Below are 16,122 nucleotides of genomic sequence, written 5' to 3'. Positions count from 1 at the left end.
AGCATAGTCCTGTTGCAGCCCCAATCCATCCATGGGAGTTCCCTGAGAGACCGTGGAGTAGAATTCACTATGACTCTGCCAGCCTCGACAATGAGAATGTGCTGATTGTGGTCGATGCTCACAACAAATGGATTGAAGTCATTCGGGTGAAACACGCAACAGCAGCAACAACAGTGATTGCCCTGAGGCGGTTGTTTGCACCTCATGGGTTACCAGAAACGGTGGTCACAGACAACGGTACGCAGTTTGTGTCTGAAGAATTTGCCAACTTCCTCAGCAGCAACAACATCTGCCACATTCAAACATCACCCAAGCACCCGTCCAGCAACGGACTAGCAGAAAGAGGGGTACAGACGATGAAAGCAGGTGTGAAGAAAGGAAAAGAATCAGACCTGGAAGTAAAGATCCAGAAGTTCTTGCTGACGTACCGAGTCACACCTCAAGGAACGACTGGGAAGTCACCCAGTGAACTGATGTTCAAATGAAAGATCCGCACTAAACTTGGCAGTCTGCGACCCGATCTCAGCAAAACTGTTCGAAGGAAGCAAGCCTCCAATGAAACAGGCAGCAGATCGAGGAAGCAAGAAGCGAGTCTTTGATGTGAATGATCATGTCATGGTCATTTTACATCAGGTCCCACTTGGCTTTACGGAATGATAGCAGAAGTCATCAGTGAAGTCCTGTACAATGTAAAGTTGAGTGAGGGAAGAGTCGTTCGTCGTCATGTCGATCAAATGAGAGCGTACTTGCCAAAAGGTGACGAAAACACCAACTTCCAACAAGGAGAAGTGGTTCAACCAAGCGAGGAGCCACCGATAGTTCTGTCAACTCCAACTGTGGGTGTAGATCCTGAAGGCACCCCAAATGGTGTAGATCCTGAAAGCACTTCAGAGAGTAATGAACCTGATATCCACAGTGATAACACAACATCACAACCAGAGCCTGATATTTCAGAACACATGAAAAATCCAACACACAGATAGACGCGTCTAATAGAACTACAAGAACACCTAAAAGATTTGATGATTTTGTTCTTTATAAACGAACCTACATATACACAAAGCAATGTGTCATGTATTTTGTTTGTCACACATTTTAGTTACGATATGCAGGTCTATTGTTTGATATTATGTGACTTTAGACATGGGTATGGGTGTAGTTGATTTCAAGATAATCCATTAGTAATATTACAGGTTTTGATATATGGTGTTTTGATTAATCTAATTGTAAGACGATTTTCATAATACTATTTGAAGAAGTGTATTTATTCATATAGTATAAGAAAATAACTGCAGTTGTTGGTACAAATCAATATATTCACAAAATGCTGGAGTAACAGCAGGTCAGGCAGCATCTCGGGAGAGAAGGAATGGGTGACGTTTAGGGTCGAGACCCTTCAGAGTGTATTTGTTCAATTATATACACATTGTGGTTTTACACATTGCACCTGGGATCACAGATCATGTTGTTTTGTGAGTTACATTACATTTATTATACATAAGAGAAGAGGAATATTCTCACTAAAGAATATATCCAAGACCGGTTTAAAGTTGTGAACTGAGTGAGGTTAATTGATTTAGTAGGCGACAAGAAGTCACTTGTACAAGCTAAGTTTTGGAAAATAAATTTCATAAGTTTTGGTGTCACAGAGTATGGATTTGTGTAAAAGATCATATACAGTGAAGATGAAATTGTGTTACCCGCCTCCAAGTTAAAGGGGGAGGAGTGTTGTGTATAAGAATATGATATGCATATTGAATGACTTGCGCGAATGTACGCATGCGCGGAGGAGACTCAAGATGGCGATAACATGACGACAGCACGTTTAAATACTTGTGTGTTCCGAGTTTTATTCTGAGTCCAATTCCAGCACAAATACATAACATGCCCCGAACACCTCCCGCCCCGCCTCCGGCCGACCCCCTGCCCCAGATCCCTTATCCATCCTCTTGCCCGATCCGCACCATTCTCCCACCCCCGACCCCACTCCTTCCGCCACCGATCCTCTCCTTTTACCCAGTCCCCGATGCCACTCTCCTCTACCCCAATCCCCCCCGCACTCCTCCTTCCCCCAATCCCCCTCGTCCTGCCTTTGATATCTCCTCCTCTGTCCTCATCCTCACACTTCTCCTGATTCGATTTCCCTCTCCTCCTTACATCAATTCCCTCCTCCTCATGCCTCCTGAGTCCCCCCTCCTTCCCCACCCCACGACCCCCCCTCCTTCTGCAACAGCCTCCAAACCCCTCCATCTGCCTCTCCTAGTTCCTGCACCCCCCTTCTCTCCCTGCGGTCCCCTCCTCCTGTCTACACAACCCCCTCTGCCTTTCATGGCCCCTGAACCTCCACCCACTTTTTCATGTAAACCCCTTTCCTAGCATTACCCCGCTTGCTGATCTAGATGCCCATATAAGCCTGTTCCGTTTGCCTGCATTAGGCCCACAACCCTCTGAACCTTTTCTATTCACGTCCACCTATCCAATTGTCTTTTAAATGTTGTTATTGTACCTGCCTCAACCACTTTCTCTGACAGCTCGTGCCATTTATGTACCTCTTCTGTGTGAAGAAGTTGCCCCACCGGTCCCTTTTTTAATTTTTCCCCTCACCACTGAAAGATCTGTCCTCTGGTTTTTGATTTGGGGGAAAAAGAGACTGCATACATTTGAGGAAAGGTTTACCATACTGGATCCAGGAATTATTGTTTTACTCAGAGAAGAGAATAAAACCAATCTGATTGAAATTTAAAAGGATTCTTACTGGGCCTCACAGGTTTGATGCTTTCCCTTGCAGGCGAGTTCTAGAACCAGGAACAAGGATCGCACAATACTGAGTAGATTCTTTGGGACTAGAGGGGGGAGGAATTCTCTAACTTAGAGGTCTTTGGAAGCTCAGCAATTGAGTTTATTTTAAACAGAAATTGATAGACTACTGAATCTTAAAGGAATCAAGTGATACAGAGGAATGCAGGAAATGGTCCTGAAGTGGAACTTGATTTTATTGAATGGCAAAAGAGACACAGTGTCATATTGCCGACTTATGCAGGGTTGTTTACATAAGTATCAAAGGGATTTTTTGAAAAATTATGTATTTGAACCCTGTTAAAGCAGATAAAAACAGAAAAATGCTGGGAGTATTTAGCGTCGAGCAAGATCTGTGCGAAAAATAATCAAAGTTAACTGTTGCTGAGTGAGGCAAGGCCTTGTAATAGAAATATTTTGCTGAACATTTGTGTTCCTGAACATAATTGTAATTTAATGAAGAGGTTTCAAAATGAAATTATTTGGTAATTGTAGACAGCTCTGGTGCTTTATTTTTGTTTTCCATCAGTATTTATGTATCAATAAATACGCTAAAGGGTTAGTGGCATAATATCACTGTATTATAGTGAGTTGCATAATGCTTGAATTTGCACATTTCTTGTTCATTTTAAAATTAAAACCATAATCACTATAGGAAAAATGCAGTGATATTGAAGGAAGTCACTTTGTTGGTTGAGAGTATTTCATCTGTAATATATATGTAATAATATAAGCGGGTAAAACGGTGGCGCAGCGGTAGAGTTGCTGCCTTACAGCGAATGCAGCACCAGAGACTCAGGTTCGATCCTGACTACGGGTGCTGTACTGCACGGAGTTTGTACGTTCTCCCCGTGACCTGCGTGGGTTTTCTCCGAGATCTTCGGTTTCCTCCCACACTCCAAAGACGTACAGGTTTGTAGGTTAATTGGCTGGGCAAATGTTTAAAAAATTGTCGCTAGTGGGTGTAGGATAGTGTTTATGTGCGGGGATCGCTGGGCGGCACGAACCCGGTGGGCCGAAGGGCCTGTTTCTGCACTGTATCTCTAAATCTAAATCTAAAATCTGCATATATTTAAAATTGAAAACAGAAACTGAGTCCATATTTGCAATATCGTCAAAGAGGTAGAATAAAGAGTTAAAATTTGGCTTTATATAACACATCCGTTTTCCCTGTTTTCTCGCTCACCGTTACTTTTACCAAACCTTTGTGGAAAAAGCTCAGCCCTTCAAGATATGCAATAAATACTCAATTAACTTTGAATGAACTCTAGTTTTTCTTTAAAATTTGGTGTGGGTGTGAATAGGATCTAATGATTTATCCATCTTGTAATTAACATTTATGGATTGTGGATTATCACCCCCCATTTTAATACTATGATTAAATGCAAAATATATCTTTGCATGTTATGAAGATACAGAGCTACATCTTTTTATGGAGGTTATAAATGTACAATTTAGCTTTGTACTGATTTAAAGTTTGGATTTTGTTTATTCTGAATGTATTTGTATTACAAAGTTAAAATGATGTTCATAAACTGGTTTCTGCTTTCTGTAAGTGCATTTATTAGCTATAGGTGTAATGTTAGTTATTGTTCTTTTTTGGCAAACTTAACACAGGTATTTAACTGTGGATAAACAGAACATTGGAGATTTTTATCTGGATCTTATAATATAGATAGGTTTTCTGAATGCTAGTTAGAAAAAAATACAAATTACAAGATGAAACTCGGCCAAAGGCCAAGTTCATTCCTTAGAGCCTGCACCACCATTAAGTGCAATTAAGGTTGACATCATTTTGATACCAGATTTATACCCTCTTTCTATATTGCTTGTTGCCATCTGAAATGCATTTATCAACTGGTCTTATGGAAAATCCTGCAAGTTCACTGTTCTCTGTGAATTTTTGTTTAGCTCAATAACGTAATTATTTCAAGCTTTGTTTTGTGAACACTTAATTAGTCAACACCAGTCAAGTATTCATTTAAAGGATTCTTTCCTTGCCTTGCACTTCTAACGATGTAGCGCAGGATGAATGATCACCAACTGTGCGGTACCCTCTATGGTTTAGTCTGTGAAATTGTATTTTTATGATGGAGCTTGAACTCTGGAACATCTGAGCAGGTCTTTAGAGGAAGTGTTCCTCAAACATGATATAAATTGGAGTTGTGTGTATGTAGCAAAGAGGTCATTTGAGTATCATTCCATGGAGTATCAGTGACAGGAAGGAAAGTTATGACTTTCTCGGTCTTTTTTAAAAAAAAGTGCAATGTGCAGTCACCCAACCCAGGCGACAATGAATGAATGAATGAATGAATAAGTTTATTGGCCAAGTATGCATATACAAGGAATGTGCCTTGGTGCTCCGCTCACAAATGACAACACAAACATACAGTTAACAATTAAGAATAAAGCATAACCACATCAAAACAATAAGGATACAACATTACGGTCTAAACATGTGGGTGAAAATAAACCAGAGCAAAAAAGAGACTACAGACTGGTTATTGAGTAGAACTATCACTCGTGGAAAAAAGCTGTTTTTATGTCTGGCTGTGGCTGCTTTGACAGTCCAGAGTCGCCGACCAGAGGGAAGTGCTTCAAAGAGTTTGTGGTCAGGGTGAGAGGGGTCAGAGATGATCTTGCCCGCTCGCTTCCTGTCCCTTGCAGTGTACAGTTCATCAATGGGGGGAAGGTTGCAGCCAACAACCTTCTCAGCTGTGCGAACGATCCGTTGCAGCCTCCGGATGTTGTGCTTGGTGGCTGAGCCAAACCAGACCATGATGGAGAAGGTGAGGACGGACTCAATGATAGCAGTATAGAATTAGACCATCATTGCCTGTGGCAGATTGTGTTTCTTTAGTTGCCGCACGAAGTACATCCTCTGTTGGGCCTTTTTGACTGTGGAGTCGATGGTGCCCCCCATTCAAGGTCCCTGGAGATGATGGTTGCAAGGAACTTAAATGACTCCACCGATGTGACTATGATGTTGTTGATGGTGAGTGGGGGGAAGGGAGGAGGATCTCTTTGAAAGTCTACAATTAGTTCCACTGTCTTGAGAGCATTGAGCTCCAGGTTGCTGCGATGGCACGAGGACGCCAGCTGTGTCATTCCCCTCTGTAGGCAGATTCCTCCCCATCCTGGATCAGTCCAATCAGGGTAGTGTCATCCGCAAACTTGAGGAGCTTGACAGAGGAGTCTGGAGGTGCAGTCGTTGGTGTAGAGAGAGTAAAGGAGAGGGGAGAGTACGCAGCCTTGCGGAGCTCTTATGCTGAAGGTCTGCGGGTCCGAGATGTGCTTTCCCAGCCTCGCATGCTGCTTCCTGTCCGTCAGGAAGTTGATGATCCACTGACAGAGGGGTTCAGGCACAGTCAGCTGGGAGAGTTTGTAGTGTAGTAGCTCTGGCACAATGGGGTTAAAAGCAGAGCTAAAGTCCACAAACAGAATCCTGGCATAGGTTCCCTTGTGGTCTAGGTGCTGGAGGATGAGGTGCAGGCCTAGATTGACTGCGTCGTCCACCGATCTATTGGTCCTATATGCAAACTGCAGGGGGTCCAGCAGGGGTTTTTTGATGTTTTTCAGCTGGGCCAGCACGTCTTTCAAAAGTCTTCATGACTACAGAGGTAAGTGCGACAGGCTTGTAGTCATTAAGACCAGTGATCCATGTATTTTTGGGTACAGGGACAATAGTGGAGACCTTGAAGCAGGCAGGGACAGTGCAGGTTTGCAGGGACTGGTTGAAAATGTCTGTGTAGAGAATACAGAATACAGAGCTTTATTTGTCATTCGGTACCGAGGTACCGAACGAAATTACATTTCCAGCAGTCACACAAAAAAAAAGAACACAAGACACATAATCCCAACACAAACATCCATCACAGTGACTCCAAACACCCCCTCACTGTGATGGAGGCAACAAAACTTCCGCTCTCTTACCCACGCCCACAGACAGACAGCTCGTCCCCGACCAACCCGCACAGTCCCCGCAAGGGGATGGAAGTCCCCGCAAGGGGATGGAAGTCCCCGCGGCCGAGCCGTACCGGGCGTTGAAACATCCCGCGGCCGAGCCGGGCGATGGAAGGCCCCGCGGCCCCTCAGAGTTTGAGGGTGGAGGGGGAATCATTGTCCTGGAGATTTCCGGCTTTTCTGTTTTCTGAATAGCCTCTCCACTTCTGCAATTTCTATTGTTAAACTGGAGTCATTCTGTGAGGATGTGCAAATTGGTGATTGCAGGGGGGGGGGGGGGAAGGGCCAGTCTTTGCAAACTCCAGCCAGTCTCTGAGTAGGTGTGAATTGCTGCTTGGGGAGGAGTGGGTGGGGACGGATCCAGTCTTTGCAAACTGGAGTCAGTCTTTGAGTATAAGAAAATAACTGCAGATGCTGGTACAAATCGATTTATTCACAAAATGCTGGAGTAACTCAGCAGGTCAGGCAGCATCTCGGGAGAGAAGGAATGGGTGACGTTTCGGGTCGAGACCCTTCTAAATCAGTCTTTGAGTACGTGTGAAGTGGTGGTGGGGGGAGGGGGTCCCAGGATTATGTTTCTGTTTCTCGAACCTGCAGTAAAACTCGTTCAGGTCGTTGGTCAGCTGACGATTGTCCAAGGAGCGTGGGGTTTTCCTCTTGTACCTGGTGATTTCGTGCAAGCCCTTCCAAACTGAAGAAGTGTCATTAGCCGAGAACTTGCTCCTCAGCTTCTCAAAGAACCTTTCCTTGGCAGCTCCGATTCCTCTTCTCAGCTTGTACTTGGCCTGCCTGTAGAGGTCTGTATCCCCGCTCCTGTATGCATCTTTTGACTGACGGAGCTGTTGTTGAACCAGATCCGGGTCTTCATGGGAATGCAACTGTCCTCGCAAAAGCTGACATAGGATGTCACAGTGTCTGTGTACACATCGAGGCTTGAGGTTGCTTCCCTGAACACATTCCAATCAGTGCAGTCAAAGCAGGACTGTATTTTTTCAATGCCCTTGATTGTCCACGTTTTCGTTGTTCTGACCGCAGGTTTAGCAGATTTTAGTTTCTGCCTGTAAGTCGGAACTAAACAATGATCGGAGAGACCCAGAGCCGCCCGAGGAACAGAGCGATATGAGTTCTTGATTGAAGAGTAGCAGTGATCAAGTGAGTAGCAGTGATCAAGTGTCCTCTCCAAACTGATCTCCCGGTGGCCGAGCACTTCAACTCCCCCTCCCATTCCCAGTCTGACCTTTCTGTCATGGGCCTCCTCCAGTGCCATAGTGAGGCCCACCGGAAATTGTAGGAACAGCACCTCATTTTTCGCCTAGGCAGTTTGTAGCCCAGTGGTATGAACATCGACTTCTCCAACTTTAGATAGCTCCCAAAGTACAGACTTCGTGTTACCTGCCCCACCAGAGGGGAGAGGACACTTAGTATAAGAAAATAACTGCAGATGCTGGTACAAATCGATTTATTCACAAAATGCTGGAGTAACTCAGCAGGTCAGGCAGCATCTCAGGAGAGAAGGAATGGGTGACGTTTCGGGTCGAGACCCTTCTTCAGACTGATGTCAGGTGGGCGGGACAAAGGAAGGATATAGGTGGAGACAGGAAGATAGAGGGAGAACTGGGAAGGGGGAGGGGAAGAGAGGGACAGAGGAACTATCTAAAGTTGGAGAAGTCAATGTTCATACCGCTGGGCTGCAAGCTGCCCAAGCGAAATATGAGGTGCTGTTCCTCCAATTTCCGGTGGGCCACACTATGGCACTGGAGGAAGCCCATGACAGAAAGGTCAGACTGGGAGTGGGAGGGGGAGTTGAAGTGCTCAGCCACCGGGAGATCAGGTTGGTTGAGGCGGACTGAGCGAAGGTGTTGAGCGAAACGATCGCTGAGCCTGCGTTTGGTTTCGCCGATATAAATAAGTTGACATCTAGAGCAGCGGATACAGTAGATGAGGTTGGAGGAGGTGCAGGTGAACCTCTGTCTCACCTGGAAAGACTTTGGGTCCTTGGATGGAGTTGAGGGGAGAGGTAAAGGGACAGGTGTTGCATCTCCTGCGGTTGCAGGGGAAAGTGCCCGGGGATGGGGTGGTTTGGGTAAGAAGGGACGAGTGGACCAGGGAGTTACGGAGGGAACGGTCTCTGCGGAACGCAGAAAGGGGAGGGGATGGGAAGATGTGGCCAGTAGTGGGGTCCCGTTGGAGGTGACGGAAATGTTGGAGGATGATTTGTTGGCTACGCTGGCTGATGGGGTGGAAGGTGAGAACGAGGGGGATTCTGTCCTTGTTACGAATGGGGGGAGGGGGAGCAAGAGCGGAGTTGCGGGATATAGAAGAGGCCCTAGTGAGAGCCTCATCTATAATGGGAGAGGGGAAGCCCCATTTTCTGAAGAATGAGGACATCTCTGATGCCCTAGTGTGAAACACCTCATCCTGGGCGCAGATGCGGCGTAGACGGAGGAATTGGGAGTAGGGGATAGACTTTTTGCAGGAGACAGGGTGGGAGGAAGTGTAGTCCAGATAGCTGTGCGAGTCAGTGGGTTTATAGTAGATGTCAGTCACTAGTCTGTCTCCTGTGATGGAGATGGTGAGGTCCAGAAACGGTAAGGAGATGTTGGAGATAGTCCAAGTATATTTAAGAGCAGGATGGAAATTGGAAGTGTTTTGTGCTCCTGAGATGCTGCCTGACCTGCTGAGTTACTCCAGCTTTTTGTGAAATAAATACCTTCGATTTGTACCAGCATCTGCAGTTATTTTCTTACATAACTAAAGTCCTTCATCTCTAGTGACCCAATGAGCTGCTTCTCCAAGACACAAAAGAACCATGCAAAAGCATGTTTCCTAGAATAACACAGTGCTCCAGCTGAAATTTAACCAATGATTGGTAAAGGCTTAGCATGACTTTTTGAGTATGAAGAAAATAAGTTAGAGATGGAAGTGGCAATTGGAAAGGATTTTAACTGAAAGATTAAGCATGATTTTTTTGATTGATGAAGTAGACTTAAGGTGCTGTGTACTCCTTGCTTTCTCCATTACTCTTAGTTAAAATTGTTTTCTTCTCTTTATATTTGCAACATATTTAGAAAAACAATTACCAAATGTTTCTTAATTGTGACATCAAAATTTACCTTGCAATGATTTATGAATTTATTTACTAAATCACTGTGCTCTCCCAACCTCCACATCTTGTTTACTTGGCACTTATCCAAGTTAATTTGCATCTGTGGCAGGTCTATCAATTTTACTGTAAGGATATGAAAATAGGAGTATGCCAAACTTGATTTATAACCGAGGAAGATCATAATGTATTTTTGTACTTGCCTGATTTTCATTCAGTACGTCCCTGGAACTTGTCAAAATAAACTTCAAAATAAACGTCTCGGGGGGGAGTAGGGTTGGGGGGGACATGGACCGTTGTGATTTGCTGTTGAAGACCACTGGAGCAAGTATGTCTTCAACTAAATTAGGTATGTGCAGTTTTTTAAATGAAACTCTTCATTACTTAGTCATACATTTTATGACCATTGTTCTTTTATTCAATAGCAAGAGAATTGGGATGTGTAAGGAAAAAGCAAAATAGAAAAAACAAAACAATTTTTTCTTTGTTGTAAAAAGTATTTCTGTTCAATAACTTTTCTATAATGGTAGAATATACTCATGATAGGCCTGACATTGTACATGAAGTCCAAGAACTGCAGACTGTTGGAAATAATAGTCGTTTTTCACATGTGAATGTAGCGCAACGCGTACGCGCATTTGGCGTGCATACTTTATTTTGCTGAAAAGTTGCATTACGCGCCATATTATGAATTTTGATTAAAAAAATCTGAATTTTGGACATCAAAATTCTGAATTTGTAAAATCAAATGTTGGGAGGTCTGCATAACACCATTAGTGTTCTACTGCTACAGTATTTATAGCAACTCCTGTGGTACAGAGGTGGTCACGTTTTTAATAAAAGGAGACATTTTATTTGGAGGAAGAACAGGATTTTAAAATATAGAATTTGAACTTGTCTGTCTGAAGAAGGGTCTCAACCCTTCTCTTCTCTCCAGAGATGCTGCCTGACCCGCTGATTTACTCCAGCATTTTGTGTCCACCTTCGATTTAAACCAGCATCTATAGTTATTTCCTACACATTAGAACTTCTTAGTTTTTTTTAGGTTTTGGCTTGTTCATAAGGTAAAATTATCATTTCTGTTTTATTCGATGCTCTTTGTTTCTTTTCTGCTGGAATACATAAAATAAGATTGAACTCCTGTAAATGCGGCTGTGTGAGGGGTAGAATTCTGGATTAGTTGGACCATCCAGTTTTTTAAAGTAGTGCCTGACAGTAAACAGTTACAAACGAAATTAGTTCAGGCAAATTTTAATTCAATCTTTCAAGTTTATCAGAAATTATGTACGGTATTTTGCTTTAAAGATAACATTTAGAATTTAATAATTATGCTTGGTAAATCATTAATATATTAAATGAAAATGTTTGGTTTGTACTGTGATCTGAAAATCTAAATTAACCAGCAGTCACCATTAAGACTACATCATGTCAAATTGTTTGAATATATACCCATGATCTGTTCTCTTTCTTCCAATCTAATCCTTCAATTGCTTTAGCAATTATTTGCTGTTATGTCAAGTGGGAGGTGAGCTGTGTTATCTCAAATAAGCTCTAATAATCTTCTGAACTAAATGCTGAGTCACTGCAGCATTTCATTCACTATCATGGCTCCTTCCCTGTTTCCTCTCTCTACTTGTTCTCCATCTGGAAGCAGCAATTCCATTGAAAGCAAAATAATTTGCAAGAACAGCCAGAAAAGATCAGCATTTTAGGTATGCTCTACTTGGTATATAAAAATAGTATTTATGTAAGATAAATCTGATATACTGTAGGCAGTTGTTTTGTAATTTAATATAGTTTTTCATATTTATTGGGAAAGGAAAATATTTACACTTTTCTCAGTTCTGCAATGTTGTAGTGAAGGAAAATTATCTTAGTTGCTGTTGAAGTCAGTGTTCATTAAAGTACAATACATTTGAACAGTAGTTAATTTAATGTTTACTAATACTATTCTTTGTAACATTCGTTAAATAAATATTTTTTTAGTTGTTACTTGGCCAGATAAAAGTAGGTGTGTTTCGGAATATGAAATGTTCTGAATGATAGAAATATTCTCTCCAAGATATCAAATGCTGATATCAATGCATCTATTAAAATAAGCTAAGGCAATGTTAAAGTTGCATTTAAACAATATCAAATGTACCCTTCTTTTCTTATCTTTGATTTTTGCTTTTTTAATGCTGCAATTTGCTTGACTTTAAATACAACATGTAACAGGTTGGTTTAAGAATAAAAATTAATCTGAAACATTGGAACAAATTTAATGAATCTGCATTCCAAGGTGGTAGATGCATTAAGTTAAATCAGGAAAATATTTGATTGGTAAATTGTTTCGTGTGGAGATTTAATTTTTAGTTGCTTTACATCGCATATGGTCTATAGATGGATTACACAGTGAAGATTTATTTGTAACACATTTTAGTTATAAGCGACTTTGGAATAACACATTCACATTTTCCATTTAATGTTCTATACCATTTACCATCAAGTTAAGACAAAAATAATTTTCATGAAAAGTGCAGTTATTTTTGTCAGTAAAGTATTAGACAATTTAGCTCTAAAGAAAGCTGCCTCAATTTTGCATATAAAGTTGTGAGAGATGCTTTATTTTAGTGCAGTAGGCTCTGATCCAACAGTGCAGTATAATATCTGCAGTGAGACATTGTTGATTCGAAATTTACAGTATAAAACATGATACAATTTCAACTTTCCTAGTTGATTAAAAAGGTATCCTAATTTTGAAGAAATTAATAAGCTGCTTCGGTAATATTAAATGAGTAACATTTATAATTCAATTTCATTTCATTAAGTTTACTTTTTTATATTAAAGAAAATTTAAGGCCATTAAAATATCATGTATTAAAATAAATTTTATCGAGGCAAAATTGGATTTGTTTTGATACGTTTTGGTGCTGCAATGAATTGCAACCGATTCTTGCTAATGCTTCTATCAACAAATGATATAGGCTACTGAAGCTTAATTTATCTAAAATTGCAGTGCTGTTGCTGACGTGGCTGTAAAAAGTTCCAGTTCAGCCTGCATTTAACATGGTTGAAAGGATTGCTTTCAACATTCATTGAGCTAACTTTCAAAAGGTACATGCACTTTTGTACCAGGGAAATGAAATTATTGAAGTGCAGTTGATTGACATGGTTTAGGAACATTAAACCTAAAACGAAATTCGGCAAAAAGGCATGTTCAGCTGGATGTTTCCAAAGTCGTAGAATTTTTTAATGTTCAAAGTATTAGTTGATTTTCTTTTCAGGTGAGTATTAGAAATGACTCAAATTTGCAAACATGAATGATTATCAATGTGACCAAACAAGCTGGACATTTTATTGCCTTTTGGTCTTCAACTTGAAATGTGTAATTTTTACAATTTAATTATGCAAACTGATGATATCACATATGGTCAGTGATTAATCTCATCCAAGAATAAAGACTAATTTGAGTGAGAGTTTCTGAATTTTTTTTTGATGGTGCTACATTCAGAGACATTTAAAATAAAAAAAATAACGGAATTAACTTCGCAAAATCAAGGGTATGATTTTGTCCTGCTTTAAATTGGGCATTGTTTCAGACTTGGACAAAATGCTTTTAAGGAAACAGCAATTGTTTTGAGCAGGGAAAATAACTTTTCTCATAAATTGAGCCTGACTATCCTCCTCCTTGGCTGTATACAGATGAAGTTTGTGTTAGTCTCACTTGAGATGCCTAATCCTGTTGTATTCTGGTTGCTTAACATACGTTCTATTAAATGTTGAAGCTCATTCAACTTTGCAAATGCATTTCTATTTTGTCAGCAGCTTCTTCTTTCTGATGGCAACTGTTACTGAAATTGTTTTCTAAGTCTAAAGACAGAAGAAATTTACTTAATTTGTCTTTTCATGTTGAATCCTCGAGGTCCACCTTTCACAAATTGTAGGCTTTTGATGTTTCAGAAGTAACAGAGGAGTTAAAGGAGGTCAGTTCCTCTACTAATCAGGGAGAATGTCACAACAACACTCAGAGAAGACATGCTGTAGGGTCCGTCCCCGATGGTAGAATGGGTAGATCTAAAAAGAAAGACAGGTGCAATCACTCTAGTGGGATTGTACTATAGTCCTCCCAGTAGCCAGTGGGAGATAGAGGAAATGGATATGTGGACAGGTTACAGAAAAATGCAAAAGCATCATTGTTATCTTAGTGGGTGACTTTAACTGGTATTGCTTCAGCACATAATGCTTTGATGGGGCAGAATTTGTTGGGTTTATCCAAGAGGTTTTCCTAATACTCTCCAACTTGAGAAGGGAACATACTGGACCTTGTGTTGGGAAATGAGCTTGGCTAGATGACGGTGTTTCAGTGGAAGAGAATTTTGGGGACAATTATGACAACTCTAAGTTTTAAGATTGTTTTGAATGGGGATAAACTGAACCTTGGGGGAAGGTACTAAATTGGAGTGAGACAGATTACGGTGCTATAAGAGTAAATTGCAAGCAGTTATTATTAGGTAAGTCCATATGTGACACGTGGGAAAAAAACGCACTAAGTGGTAGAGTAACTCAGCAAGTCAGGCAGTATCTCTGGAGACATGGATAGGAGATGTTTTGGGGCTGGAACCCTTAAGTTGGAGGCCTCACCTTTATTCCCCTCCGCCCCCACCTCAATGAGTTCCAGGTTCACCACGATGTAGCGCTCTTCTTCCGTCGCCTCCGTGCCTTTTTCTATGGGAAGGAGTCCTCACCACCCAGTGATGACCCCTTCTCCTGTCTCCACCTGACCACCTCTTGGACTCCCCAGATGGCCCTCTACCTTTAGACCTTTTCATTTCCAACTGCCGGCGGGACATCAACCGCCTCAACTTTTCCACTCCCCTGACTTATTCTAACCTCTCTCCCCCCCCGGAATGTACAGCCCTCCGCTCACTCTGCAGCAAACTTGACTTGATAATCAAACCCGCTGACAAAGGAGGTACCCTGGTAGTCTGGCGCGCGGACCTGTATCGGGCTGAGGCCAGGCAACAACTCTCAGACACCTCCTCCTACTTATCCTTGGACCATGACCCCACAGATGAGCACCAGACCTTAATATCACACACCATTTCTGATTTAATTACTTCCGGCTCTTTGCCCTCTAAAGCCTCCAACTTTATCGTTACCCAGCCCCGCACGGCCCGATTTTATCTTCTCCCCAAAATCCACAAACAGAACAGTCCTGGTAGACCCATTGTTTCTGCTTGGTCATGTTCCACCAAATTAATTTCCACATACCTCGACTCCATCCTACCCCCCCTGGTCCAATCCCTCCCTACCTTTGTCCAAGACACCTCACATGCTCTTTGTCTCTTCAATGACTTCCGTTTTCCAGGCCCCCACTTCCTCATCTTTACTATGGATGTCCAGTCACTCTACACTTCCATCCCCCACCAGGGAGGTCTTAAAGCCCTCCGTTTCATCCTCGACCGCAGAACCAGCCAATTTCTGTCTACTAATACGCTCCTCCGCCTAGCAGATCCGGTCCTTACCCTCTTCGACCCGTCCCACTTCCTCCAAATCCAAGGCGTAGCTATGGGCACTCGCATGGGCCCCAGCTATGCCTGCCTCTTTGTAGGGTACGTCGAACAATTACAGTTGGTGGTGGGGGGGGGGGGGGGGGGGTGTTGATCGGTAGATGGTTGGACAAAGGCCAGAGATGAAAAGGAAGTTGAGAGACAAAAACATATGTGAGATCCAGTAGACCTTGGCTGTCTGAGCACGTGTTTGGCGAAACGGTAGCCGAGTTTACGCTTAGTCTCAGTAATGTACAGAAGACTACATCGAGAACACCTGATGCAGTAATTGAGGTTAGAGGAGGTGCACGTAAGACTTTCTCTCACCTGAAAGGACTGATGGGGTCCCTGGATGGAGATGAGGACGGTCTTGGGACAGGTGTTACATCTCCTGCTGTTGCAGGGTAAGGTACCTGGTCTCAGACGTAGTTAAATTGCATTTAATAATCTAGAGGGTCTCTGAAGAATATTGGCAAGATTCTGGAGTTGAGAGAAAAAAAGAGTTCACTGGGTTATGTAGCATTTCCAGTGTTTTGGTGAATGGTACAAACCCCCCTGGGTCTTGATATCAGTCCAGAAACTGTAACTGGATTTTGTTTTTTAGCATTGGGTATGACTTAATTTAATGTATTTGTGAGGGAATCGAATAAAATAAAATAGGTATTGCAAAAATTGTTTGGGTTGTGTTCTAAAACTGCTGACATTTTTTATCTGAACATCTCTTCCGCT

The 16,122-nt window shown here is 42.2% G+C and overlaps 1 protein-coding gene across 2 annotated transcripts in view; it reads left to right on the top strand.

Moving 5' to 3' along the window:
- The window catches only part of mapre3b (microtubule-associated protein, RP/EB family, member 3b), a 54,495-nt gene that overhangs the window by 1,196 nt on the left and 37,177 nt on the right, over positions 1 to 16,122 (top strand). The window contains exon 1 of one of the 2 annotated variants that reach the window (XM_078399360.1): positions 11,408 to 11,574. The exons of the other annotated variant lie outside the window; for it this stretch is intronic. The gene's annotated coding sequence lies outside the window, so the exon portion shown is untranslated. Of the gene's footprint in view, positions 1 to 11,407; positions 11,575 to 16,122 lie in introns of those variants that run through there. 2 annotated transcript variants of the gene reach the window in all.

The sequence above is a fragment of the Rhinoraja longicauda genome, chromosome 5 (assembly GCF_053455715.1).
Source record: "Rhinoraja longicauda isolate Sanriku21f chromosome 5, sRhiLon1.1, whole genome shotgun sequence".
Lineage (NCBI taxonomy): Eukaryota > Metazoa > Chordata > Chondrichthyes > Rajiformes > Arhynchobatidae > Rhinoraja > Rhinoraja longicauda.
This window is presented reverse-complemented; position numbering and strand designations above follow the sequence as displayed.